At 42.4% G+C, this 11,950-nt stretch overlaps 1 long non-coding RNA gene and 1 other non-coding gene across 2 annotated transcripts; one reads left to right on the top strand and one right to left on the bottom strand.

Annotated features, from left to right (window-relative positions):
• Positions 1–5,213: 5,213 nt before the first annotated feature.
• LOC146361378 (uncharacterized) lies at positions 5,214–6,548 on the top strand. The gene is made up of 2 exons (XR_014799386.1): positions 5,214–5,783; positions 5,956–6,548. It is a non-coding gene; the product is annotated as an uncharacterized LOC146361378 (long non-coding RNA).
• A 1,048-nt stretch (positions 6,549–7,596) lies between these two features.
• trnar-ccu (transfer RNA arginine (anticodon CCU)) lies at positions 7,597–7,669 on the bottom strand. Its single transcript has one exon. It is a non-coding gene; the product is annotated as a tRNA-Arg (tRNA).
• Positions 7,670–11,950: the final 4,281 nt, after the last annotated feature.

Here is an 11,950-nt window from a genome sequence, read left to right as displayed (position 1 = left end):
TCAGGGAGCGACAGGAAGTGGTCCAAGCCTGGAGCGCTGTCAACATGTTGAAGGATGTTTCAATTCTTGGGAAAATGCTTTTCGTCTTCCTGCAGGACTGTCTTCACATCTACCTTTGCAGAATTTCTTGGAGCTAGCATGACTATAACAACACCAAACTGTAAACACTGAAGCAAGCTTTTAGCTCAGAGATGTCGAACTCTTTTTACATCGAGGGTCGCATACATGCAGCCTACTTTGGGCAACTTAGTTTTTCTGCCTGATAAAGAAACATTGCTAAATAAATCTGTCAGCAGGACTCTTTAGATTTCAATTGTAAGAAACCCTCGGCTCACATGGTGCTTGTGCTGCCTGGGTGGGTCCAGGATGAGTTGTCCGGCCTCTGCTGGGCTCTGGTGGAGGCCTTCTTACATGTTTTCTGCTTTTATGTTCTGGTGTGCACGCTGGCTGGATCTTGATCATCGCTCTGGGCTTCTGTCAAAATGTAGTTGTTTTTAATCAGGTCAGTCCAAAGACCAACATTGACGTTGTCTCTGTTTAACCTTTGACCTCTGCTCTGACCTTTCCTACTGTAGCGGCAAGAAATCTGTAACCCTGCACAGATTAAAGCCCCGATTGTTCCCTTCTACTTCTTTTATTCTTCCCTCTTTCCTGCTTTACCTTCCGCCTCCAGACATGACATCACGTGGCCACTGTCTCGACGAATCGCTGGGCTCCTGTCTCATCTCTCTCCTTATTACATGCCGATTAGCCCTACAAAGTGGTATAAAAAGGTGTCTAATGCAATTACCCTAGTTAGGACATTTTAATAGTGTGCTGCGCCTCAGAGATGTATGTGCCGTCCAGGCGCTGACATTAAATCAATAATCAGCCTGTCACGCCTGCTTGTTAATTCACAGCTTTGCATTTTATACCCCAACATGGTGAGATTGATTATTGGTAGCGGGGGTTTTGAAGTGGGGCAAAGGGGTTTATAATGATATGTGTAATGGAGTATGGGCCACGTTGCTTTAATTTGCATGGTAGATACTAACTGAGATTTCATCTGTGGGATGCTCGCAGCCTCTAATTTGTTCGGATAAATTGCGATATGGAAGAACAGTAGTTTTATTGAGTGTGCAAATGACTCTTTGTACATGAATGTGTGTGTGTGTATGTGTGTGTGTGTGTGTGTGTGTGCTGGAGGAAGGGAATGACTGACTGAGAGCACTTCCTTTGTTTCTGTGTCCCCACCACAATCATAACGTCATTACTCAGCACTCATTTCTAAATTATCTCACTTATTAGTGGATAAATGCGAGTATTCATAGCTCATTATATCACTGTCACATTTTCCCCCCTCAAACTGGCCACTGCAACTTCTTTAATTTAAAAAAAATGGGAGATGGGACAGAAGAAATGTGACAGGAGTGGGTGTGATGGGGATCATAACAGCAGAAATCAGCTTATAGGCAAGTCGAAGGTTTAAAGAGTTTATAAAAATTAAGAATAATAGAGTTCAAACTCAATAGACTGTGTATGAACTACATTTTCCCCATTTTGATTTGTGCTGTGATAGTATTTTATACTTACTTATATTATTCAATATTTTATACTGTGCACTATACTTTTCTAGTAAAGGGTCAGACCCCACTTTTTCCTTCAGAGCTGTCTTTGTTCTTTGTGGTATAAATTCTGAAAGATCCTTTAAAGACTCTTTAAAGACTTAATGTTTAATGTAACCAGAGCCAGTGATCCACATCTTAGTTACTCTCTGGTCCTCGTCTGGTTTCATGAGTCTCCACGAACAACAGAAACACCACCCAAACAAAGTGGAGCCCAGAGCAAAGCTCAGGAGCTGAATAGACATTTTCCTCATTCTGCTGCAGGTCACAATGGATCAGCTGTAGACTGAATAATATGCAGCACATTGAGTGCACCACCAGTGGCCTAATGGATAAGGCACTCGCCTTCTAAGCTAGGGATTGTGGGTTCGAGTCCCATCTGGCGTGATTTCTAGCAGCGTGGCGCATCAGAAGTGTGCTGAGCCATCTCCTGCTAGCAGTTTTAGACAGCCAACTTTCTGTCATTATTGCAAAGGAAACTTTTTATGAATGCACTCACTGCTAGAACATGGCTGTATCCTGATGAGACATGGTGAGCGCATTTCCAGAGTCTTAAATCCCCTTTCTTCCCTGTCCTCATGCTCTGTTTAAACTTCAGCAGGCTCTCTTCATCATGCTTAAGTGCACCGAGTTGCTGCAAGGTGATAGGCTGATTGGATATCTGTGTTAACAAGAACCTGGACATTCGTAAACTTATAAAGTGAACAGTTAGTGATTGCTACCTAAATCTGTAAAGATGTCCATCAGATCACAGAGCTGGATATATGCACAGTCAAAGTTTGAACACAGTATTAGTGGAATGTTTCTCTTTTTCATTTTATGTTTTTATTTTTCACATTTTTTATCAAAAAACAACAAAATCATCTGAGTTCCCCAGTGAGCTGCACTCAGTTGAACTTTCTTCACAGTGTTGATATTCTGCTTTCTACCAAATATGTGCAATCTGATCCTCGCTCACTTTGCTACTGAATAAATGTTTCAGCAGTGGCCCAGTGAGAGGAAGACTAAATCAACAATGCACCTTTAAAGCCACCCAACGAGTAATGAGGACTATTTATCAAATTCATTTTACATCGTGGGCCACAAATAACTCGCTCAAGTGGCCCAGACTAGTGAAAGTTCCCCTTTCTCTCAATAAAGAGAAATAAAACTGAACATTTAATCCCAGAGGGATTTTTAACAATGCAATTTCAACAGCGTGTCTCAGTTTTTCCACATGATAAAGACACGTTGGTGTAGTAGATTAGCATGACTGTTTGGGCTTAAACTGTAAGAAATAAACGTGTAAAATCACAGATAAAGTTATAAAACATACAGAAAATGAACTTTTTTTGTTCCGACTCACTGTAAAAAAACCCCCAAAAAAACAAAGCCATCTGACCCACCGTGCTCCTTCACGTTTTCCAGTCATCCAGTCGACTGGATAGGAATCGTTGTCAGGCAGATTCTGGGCCCCAGGCCTTATGTATGTTTTCCCAGAACAACATAAAGAAATGTAGGATGGCTCAACACTTTTGCACAGCACCATGCATCTTACTACTCAGCAAAAAGCAAGAATTAGTGACAGGTAAATAGTAGGGGTGCAACGATACACAAAATTCACGGTTCGGTTCGGTTCGATACTTTGGTGTCACGGTTCGATATTTTTTCGATACAAAAAAATGTTCATGCTTTTTTTAATTTGTCATTTATTAAAATTATGAATATATATTTTAACTCAAAAGTACAGATTTAAATTTAATGTTGCTGAAACAACAAAGTAATAAAATGATAAATCTATCTGATCGAGAAATCACTCATCTTTGGAAAAGAGAGTTTATTACAGAGAAATGGCTCTTTCCAAAATAAAAGCTATACTATACGCTTCTTCTGGGCTATATTCTCAGCAGCATATTAAACATATCAGGTCCCCATGAGGAGAATCATGTGCTAACGGCTGTCTAAATGACTCGGGTAAAGTTTGTAGCATGCGTGCTTGTTGTTCTTGTCTGCTTCCACTTGTCTTTGCACTAGGATGATGTCGGCGTAAATGTGCAGTCATATTCGTTGTGTTCCCACTAGTGCTGTCAGCGCTAATCTGAAATGACGTTAACGCCACGACACGGCAAATCTCCGTTAACGAGCTACCGCGGATCGCCCCGTGCGTGGGGCTGGACGGCGTCAACACGTTAACAAGCAAACTGCGCTAACACAGTAGTTCCCACCCATGTAATTGAGCATTGTGTGGCACATCCAACATACTGTTTTACTTTAGTCCATGACGCGCTTACCTTCAGGGTCATACTTCACATGAAGACCAAAACAGTTCCAAAGGCCAGATCTGAATGAGGGTGGAGGAGGTTCAATTTGCCATGTTGCAACGAGCTTAGCTTCTGTCTTGCTAGCTTGTGCTGCGTTCGACTACTCCGCCTAGGCTGCACTGTCGAGCGCAGATCCACTGAGCGCTCAACACAGACAGCATTGTCAGAAGAAAAGTTGATAAAATAAATTAAAATTTTAGTATTGTTCGATACATATGCGTACCGAACCGAAAGCACTGTATCGAACGGTTCAATATCGATACGAGTATCGTTGCACCCCTAGTAAATAGCTTCCTCACTGGGCTTCTGTGATACGGCACAACACTTTCACGCTGTGTATAAGTGTACCCCGAAGAAAGCCAAGTAACACCCACAGGAGGTGTGAGTGTCACGGCTCCCCGAGCAGACCTCCATCATCGTCTTCTATTAGTCTTAATTAGACCTTCATCGAGGAGAGTCACTCACTATGCCAGCGCGTATTAGCGGCCCTGAGTGGCTTCACGTTGGAAATGACCAGCTCCTGCTCTTCCTGCCACCTCGAGCTCTGCAAACTCCATTTGGGCTCCATTCATGCAAAAGCACACCTCAGCACTCCCCAAAGGGAGAAAGAAAGCCTCTCTCTAACGTTTAAAATCTCCAGCATTTGTTTCTCGGTGCGTCCCGACGTCTTAGCAGATGAAAGGTATGAGAAATGTGCGCTAATTTATCATTTATCATTTTAGAACTTGGAACAGGAAGGAGGTGGGGGGGAGGGGGACGACAACAACCTGCTCAACCTTGGAGGAGCGGCATGGAAATCAAGATGAGGCTTTCATGAATGTGACAAAGTCTCAACACTTTCCTCCTCCCTGATGCATAAAGTATGTTTCGCCCTTGCAATTCAAGGTTGTGAATAATGTGTTTTTCTCTAAACATTTTAATTAAAAAACATCCATATACGGCGATTCAAAGAACTATGATGCAGCTACCCCTCCGCCCCACCACCACCACTCCTACCCACACCTCCCTTCTAAGCTGAAGTAATTCTGCAGCGACGCAATGACGCCTCAGTTTCCTTCAAGGAGATCGCTGAAAGCCGTATTAATCATTGTCTGGTGCTGGCCCACCTTCCCCGGGTGTTTTGCATCCCGCGACATCACTTTCAAAGTCTACCTCCTAAACTCGGGAGAGTGACAAAGTGGTTCTAAAAGACTAACGGCGTTGAGCATATGGCAGAGGGTGGTGGTGGTGGTGGAGTGGGAGGGGGACAGCCAGGCTCCCTAGCCAATCCGAAGAAGATGAAGGAAGGTGTTGGGGGAAGGAGGGAAGAGTAAGGATGCAGAAATGACGATTCTCATATAGAGCAAGCACCTCATGTTTCCGACTCTACTTTCTGCCCTTTGCTTAACTCCATGCTAAGCTGCATCTATGTGGATGAAAATGTCCCTCCTCAGAGCGGGAGGTGATATTTTCCAGGGAGCAACCTGTACACATGCAGCTTAGTATCTTGGCGAGTGTTTGCCTCACAAACAAATGAATGCCTCTCCATGTTCCTATTTCCTGGCGGCCTCTGATTGGTTCTGACAGATATTCAGGGTTTTTGGTGAAGTAATTAGTGAGCCTCCGGGCGTGAGCTGAGGAGAGGCCTTCAGCGCTGGGTTACTTCACAGTCTTTCCTCTCTCCTTCTCAGGTAATTGCTAGCAGCTGCACAGCCTGGGAACTGAGTTTAAAAGGAGCTTTGCATCGATTCCCTTTATACCCCCTCCTTTCCCACTTTCCTTCTCCCGTTTCCTCATCCGTGCCAGCACAGCCTCCCCAGTGATGCCTCAGATCCTGCAGACCGCTCAGATGTACCCGATGCTGCAACAAGCTGGAGCCACTGCCGACACAAGTACCCAGGTGACTGCAGCCGAGTAAATATTACAAATTTTGTTTACCTATGGTATCCTAAAGGGGCAAAACAGAGAGCAGTTTTATGTTTTTGTATGAAAGAAAAATGCACTCCAACCTCTTTCCCTCCAGAGGAAAACAAACAGAGTGTGTCTAAGTAATTGTTCATCACCACCTACAGGTTTGCACAGGCCTGCGGAGCCCTGGACCGCTTAGGATGCACTTATGATTCTCTTCTTTCTGCATCCGTCTTGTTGCACAAGTACAAGTACACAGTGGGAGGACACCCATGAGCGATCCGAGCAGCAAAAGTTTGGAAAACGAAACGTGGTCAAGGTTAGACCAGAACTTTGGCTGAGATTTGGCAAGTCTGTTATTCAGAGAACTGAGATTTTTTCAGTAAAAATTAAAACTTAACTCAAAGACTTTCCCCCCCACTCGCACGATCAACCGAGGTCGCTGCATTGGATGATCCCTCCGCCCTTTCCACTCTTTCCAACTCCCACACCTCGCTTTCCTCCACAGCTGAGATGTCAAACTCATTTTACATTGTGGCCCACACCAGTAAAACTTCCCTTTTTGTCAGTGTAAATAACTTTAAATATCCTTTTAATTCATGAAATATTTCAATATAAGAAAAAGAAGAGAAATGCAAGTCAGTTTTTACTGTAAAGCCACCATTAAAAAAAACATACGTTTTTTATGGAAACAGTATAAAAAAAGGGAACTTTCTGTAATTTAATTGTTTATCTGTTTATTAAATGTATGAAAATATGGTTAAATGTCCCATAGTCATCACCTCATCCACAATTTTATAAGATTTCTAGTGTGTTTACTTTATGGCGACTGTTTCAGGGATTGTTGAGGCTGAAACAAGCTGCTCGTTTTCTTACAGCGAGTTGGAGAGACAGCCAGCAGACTGGGTGCTGAAAGGAAGAAAGGTTAGAGTTCAGACTAATTACTTATGAACACACTGTTAATATTTTGCTCGCCGTATAAGTGAACAACTGCTTCCGTGCGCGCTAAAACGAATGGCACCAATCATTTGCTATATAAATTGGCCTAGTTCTGCTGTCAGAGTATGAGCTCCTTTCTGTTTCTTGTCATTTCAAGCCATCATTGTATTTGCATCGCTGACATATCAAAGAATCCATACAGTCTTTGTACTGCGAGACAAAACCGCAATAATAAAGCGCCACAAAGGGAACAGAGTGAAAAGTTGTGACAACATGAAACGCCACAGAAATGTGAATCCAAAGTCACCAAGAGTGACTGATGGAAACTTAATCCTCAAGAAAAAAGAACAACAAAAAAACAAGTTGTCTTGTGGAGGTTGAGATGTTTCATCTGAAAAGTGAAAATCTTTTAAATGATAGAGGAAAAAATGTTGTTAATCACAATATCGGCATCTAATCAGAATTATTAATCACTGTGATTCGTCCGGTGGGGCCAATCCGCCTAATTGATAAAAAAAAAATTTCATTGATGTTAAAGGTGTAAAAGTACCTACATCTATCAAACAGGTAAGGGGCAGAGAATAAGCATGGTCAGCTAGAGAGATGCACACTTTATTAGGTACAACTGTTCAGTTACTCGGTTAAAACAGTGGACATTTAAACAGATTGGCTACAACAGGAGGTGGCATAAAAAGCAAGAATCCATTGAGCTGTTTATGTTGGTGTGATGATTTTCTCGGCACACTAGAGGCCCATTAATCAGGGTTCAACCAGCTGTCTAAAGTTGTTAGCAGAGGATGGTTTCGATCCAGCGACCTCTGGGTTATGGGCCCAGCACGCTTCCGCTGCGCCACTCTGCTGGACAGCACCCCAGATGGGACTCGAACCCACAATCCCTGGCTTAGGAGGCCAGTGCCTTACCCATTAGGCCACTGGGGCTGCACGCAGTGAACCCAAACATACTGCATATTGTTCAGTGTACATATTGTTCAGTTGGTTCAGCTCCTGAGCTGTGCTCTGAGCTCCACTTTGTTTGGATGTTCCTGTTGTTTGTGGACAGGAAACCATCCAAGGACTAGAGAGTAACTAAGATCTGGATCACTGGCTCTATTACATTAAACATTAAGCCTTTAAAGAGTCTTTGGAGCATCTTGCTGATTTCATGTGACAATTATTTAAAACAGCTCTGATTGTAAAAGGGATTCTTAGCACACTTTGGGCCGCTTAGTACCAACGGAGCATTAGTTAAACACCAATGAACAGTGTTGTTGCTGACGATGTCTATTCCTATATGACCACAGTGTACCATCTTCTGATAACACGCCGTGTCACAAAGCTAAGATCATCTCAAACGAATTTCTTAAACATGACAATGAGAATGACTTCACAGTCACCAGATCTCAATCCAATACAACACCATTGGTATGTGGTGGAATGAGAGACTTACATGATGGATCTGCAGCTGTTGTTTCCATCAATAAGAATTGCAACCTGGCTATCTATAGTCGGCTTTGATCCTCGTAACCGGAGGTTGCATTGGGGTCGCTGAGCAGTCTGTGAAGGATACCTTAGATATTCTTCACTATGTCAAGGCAGTTCATAAGTTTAGTTATTTTTCTCAAATGTTTTTTGCAGCAACAAAAATCCAGGACTTGAGACGCCTTTTATGTGCTTTGGTGTGAATTCAGTGTAGCTTTACACTATTTCATTTGGACCAAAGTGGTTGTCCTCTTGACCTAAATTGCCTCCCTGCTGCCATTCTAAGAAAGTCATATATGCCTGCAGCAGATTGTTGTAACAGTTAAATGTGCAGCCTGGTCTTTAAATGTATCGTAGCAATCTTGTGGGAGTCATAAGCCCAGTAATTCCTCCACATGGTGAAATAATAAGGAGTAAGAGGCCATTTCCTTAGGTACACCCCGTGGTGCAAGAGCTTTTCATTCATGAAATTTTCATATTTCAAAATAATGCCCCCACTCACGCTGGCAAGTGGACTCATGAACAGCATGAGCGAGTGAAATACCTTTCATGTCCCTCTGAATCACCACATCTGAACATTACCGAGCCTGCGGAAACAGATTTCCACCCCCTGGAAGCTTTCCCAAAAAAGGTCGAACAATGCCAAGAAGTTCGAGACTTCTCTTAATGACTTGATGTGTTTATGGGCTGATGAGCTTTTCGGTGTATTTTTTGTACCTCCACACGTCTCAAAGAGAGGAATCTGATGAAAGTAGCATACAGAAGTCGTCTTAATGCATTCATCCTGCCTCTGACAACAAGATAGAAACTGACAGAATGCAGGCCTGACATCCACCAGCATCCGAACGCTTGATTGGCTTATAGTATTTACATGCTCAGTGATACAGTACATCAAAAATATAAATTTTCTTGACATGAAATAAAACAAACCCTAAGGGCCTTTATATTTAAAAAACAAAAGATCCCTCTTCATCTCCTTTAAAAAAGATGACAAGCAAAGACAAAGCTGAATTGGATAACGGAGACCTAAATGACAAGAAAACATAGAGCGGTGTGATATACAGTACCAATAACAAAATGCTTAAGTGACAAGCAAAGGAAATAAAATGAAACACAGCGTTAACGCTTCACCTCACATAAACACGTCACTGCGTGAGCCTGAATCCTTGCAGAGATGGCAGGAGAGTGACATTTCATTGCACAGCTTGCTGGGTTTAATGTAAACCTCTTACAGGGTTGGTATAGATCACATTTCTCTTTAACACAAAAGGTTATTGTTCAGGGATCGGTAAAACGCTGCTGAATGGACTCATTCTCCTCTTTTAATTAACATCACGGGCACATCATAATGTCACCACTTTCTCCTTTTGTCTCCCAACTGGCACTTCTTCTTCTGTTTTCTATAAAAAAAATACAAAAATATTCGCTCATGGACCCGTGGCAGGAGGAGGAGGGGGGGAGTGTGTGAAAGGCAGAGAGGCAGGGGATTGCCAGGAAGGAAATATTGTAGCGAAACGACAGCCGAGGCAGGTGTTTTTGTTTGAGCGGTCCTCTTTGGCATTTCTCGGCTGCTGAAGAACATCACTGCAATTATAGGCGACAATAGCTGCACACGCACAGTGTAGGTTCATTACCTATAACAACCTCGGGCTTTTTAATCTGGATCCTATCAGTTCTTTCTGTTTACTCTCGCTTTTTCCTTTTCATGTCCCACTAACAAAACACAGGGATAAAAATCTGCTGCAAATGCTATAGATGCGCTCCCATAAATTCACTTGCCAACTCCTGTGCAGCCAGATGTTCACATCTGCTAAGCGACTATAAATCCATAAGAGACAGGAAGTCATTTCCAGTGGCAGGAAGACACCGCTGACATGTGGCAACAAGTTGAAACTGAGTGAAGACGTCGGGAAACATTTATCTTTATGCCGTGTGCCGTGATGCATGGACGCACCGGCTCATGGGAGCAATCGCATCGTATTTGCTTACCTACTGTTGTGTGTCAGGGCTCAGAAACATCAGTGACGACAAATCTGGAGCTTCTTTCTACAGTCCTTTGGAAGCTAAAAGCAGCTTGTAGAAACACTTTTAGGAACAATAACTTGAAATAATCTTTTTCTGTGTGACTTTATCGGTTTCTTGTTTTGTTGTGGAGGAATTTTGGCCCATTCTGATTTATAAATCTGCTTCAGTTCAGTGAGGTTTGTGAGAATTTGTTCATGCACAGCTCTCTTACCGTGCCACATCTGGACTTTGACTGGGCCATAATAAGACTTTGATTCTTTTCTTTTTTTGTTCTTCTGTTGTAGATTTGCTGCTGTGCTTGGGATCATTGTCCTGTTGCATGACCCAGTTTGGTGAAAGCTTTATCTGTTGGACAGATGTCTCACATTTGACTCTAGAGTAATTTGGCATACAGATGAGTTCATGGCTGACTCAGTGACTGCAAGGTGCCGAAATCATCACCCCTCCGCCACCGTGCTCGTGCTGACAGCTAGTACGAGGTGTTTGCGCTGATATGCCCCATCTAAAGTCTCAGTGCAGATTTTATATGCACTTATTCACATGAAGCTAAAGTTAGTTCCACTTTAAATCATCATAACTACCGCAGTAAAAAGAAAAAGAACCACAAGCGTTAAGACAGGGAAAAAATGGTATGAATTTCTCCTCTTGCTGGATCAGAGCCAGTGTTGCCAACTGTTTCCAAGGTGGGTAGAGTTAACCAAGAATAATCTACAGCCACTCTAGCAAGCATGTGGGGCTGTACTGCTCATCGCTGAGACAAGCAGACTGTTACATTTTATGGGAAAATCTGTTTTTTGTTTTTTTGTTAGAAGAAAAGAGTAAAAATAGGACAGCACTTCCATTCAGCTAGGAAAAATATCATTTTGGTGACCACTGTTAGGCTTTTGCCAAATGCTGTAATGTACTTGTTACTTTTAAGAAAAGTAACAATTGTCTGACTGCAATTACTCAGACATATTGGTGAAGGTTAAATAATTACCGCCTCATTTATAAATGCAAGCAGAATTCACGTCTTTGCAATTGATTGGCAGCTGCTTGCCAGCTGGGTGTATTCTTGCTATAAATATTAAAGCAAGGTTGCTGAGCACCTATGTCATTTTAAATCATCGTCCTGCAGCAAACACGTCACTGATTTTGGATGAAATCCCGTTAGACCTATAAGGTTGTGACTGGATGTTGAATCTAAGTCATTAATGTGAATTTCTGTGTATGTAGATTTGCAAAGATGGCATCAGATTTGTAATTTTTGCCTATTTTTCACAGTCAGTGTCTGTATTATCACAAACAGACAGCATGCGATTGCCAGCTTGACTCAAACTGATTGCAGACGGACTTCATCTTATTGACTTTTTATTAACACTTGATGCGCCAAAGCCAAAGTTGTAGATGGCAGCTAACTGCGAGTGGTTGCACACCCGCTCCTTGTGTTCAAACCGACCATTTCAAAGGCAACAAGGTTGCAAGTTTGTTGCACCTGGTCAACTATAGTCTCAAATCACTGTTTTTCCAAATGTAATTGCAAAAAAATGTGGTCACTTTAATGTAAGTATGCATGATAATCATGTTGTGAAGTGCACTGGTCAAACTGATTTCAGTTACCAAGAGACTCTGACACAAATGTACTTTTAATTTTGGCGTAATTATGAATAAAATCCTGGGTTAGAGCCTTTAAAGGTATCTCAAGTGACCTCTGAGCAGTCTTTGTGATGCTGAAGA

The sequence above is a fragment of the Perissodus microlepis genome, chromosome 23 (assembly GCF_051167445.1).
Source record: "Perissodus microlepis isolate ML-2025 ecotype Zambia chromosome 23, ASM5116744v1, whole genome shotgun sequence".
Classification (NCBI taxonomy): domain Eukaryota; kingdom Metazoa; phylum Chordata; class Actinopteri; order Cichliformes; family Cichlidae; genus Perissodus; species Perissodus microlepis.
This window is presented reverse-complemented; position numbering and strand designations above follow the sequence as displayed.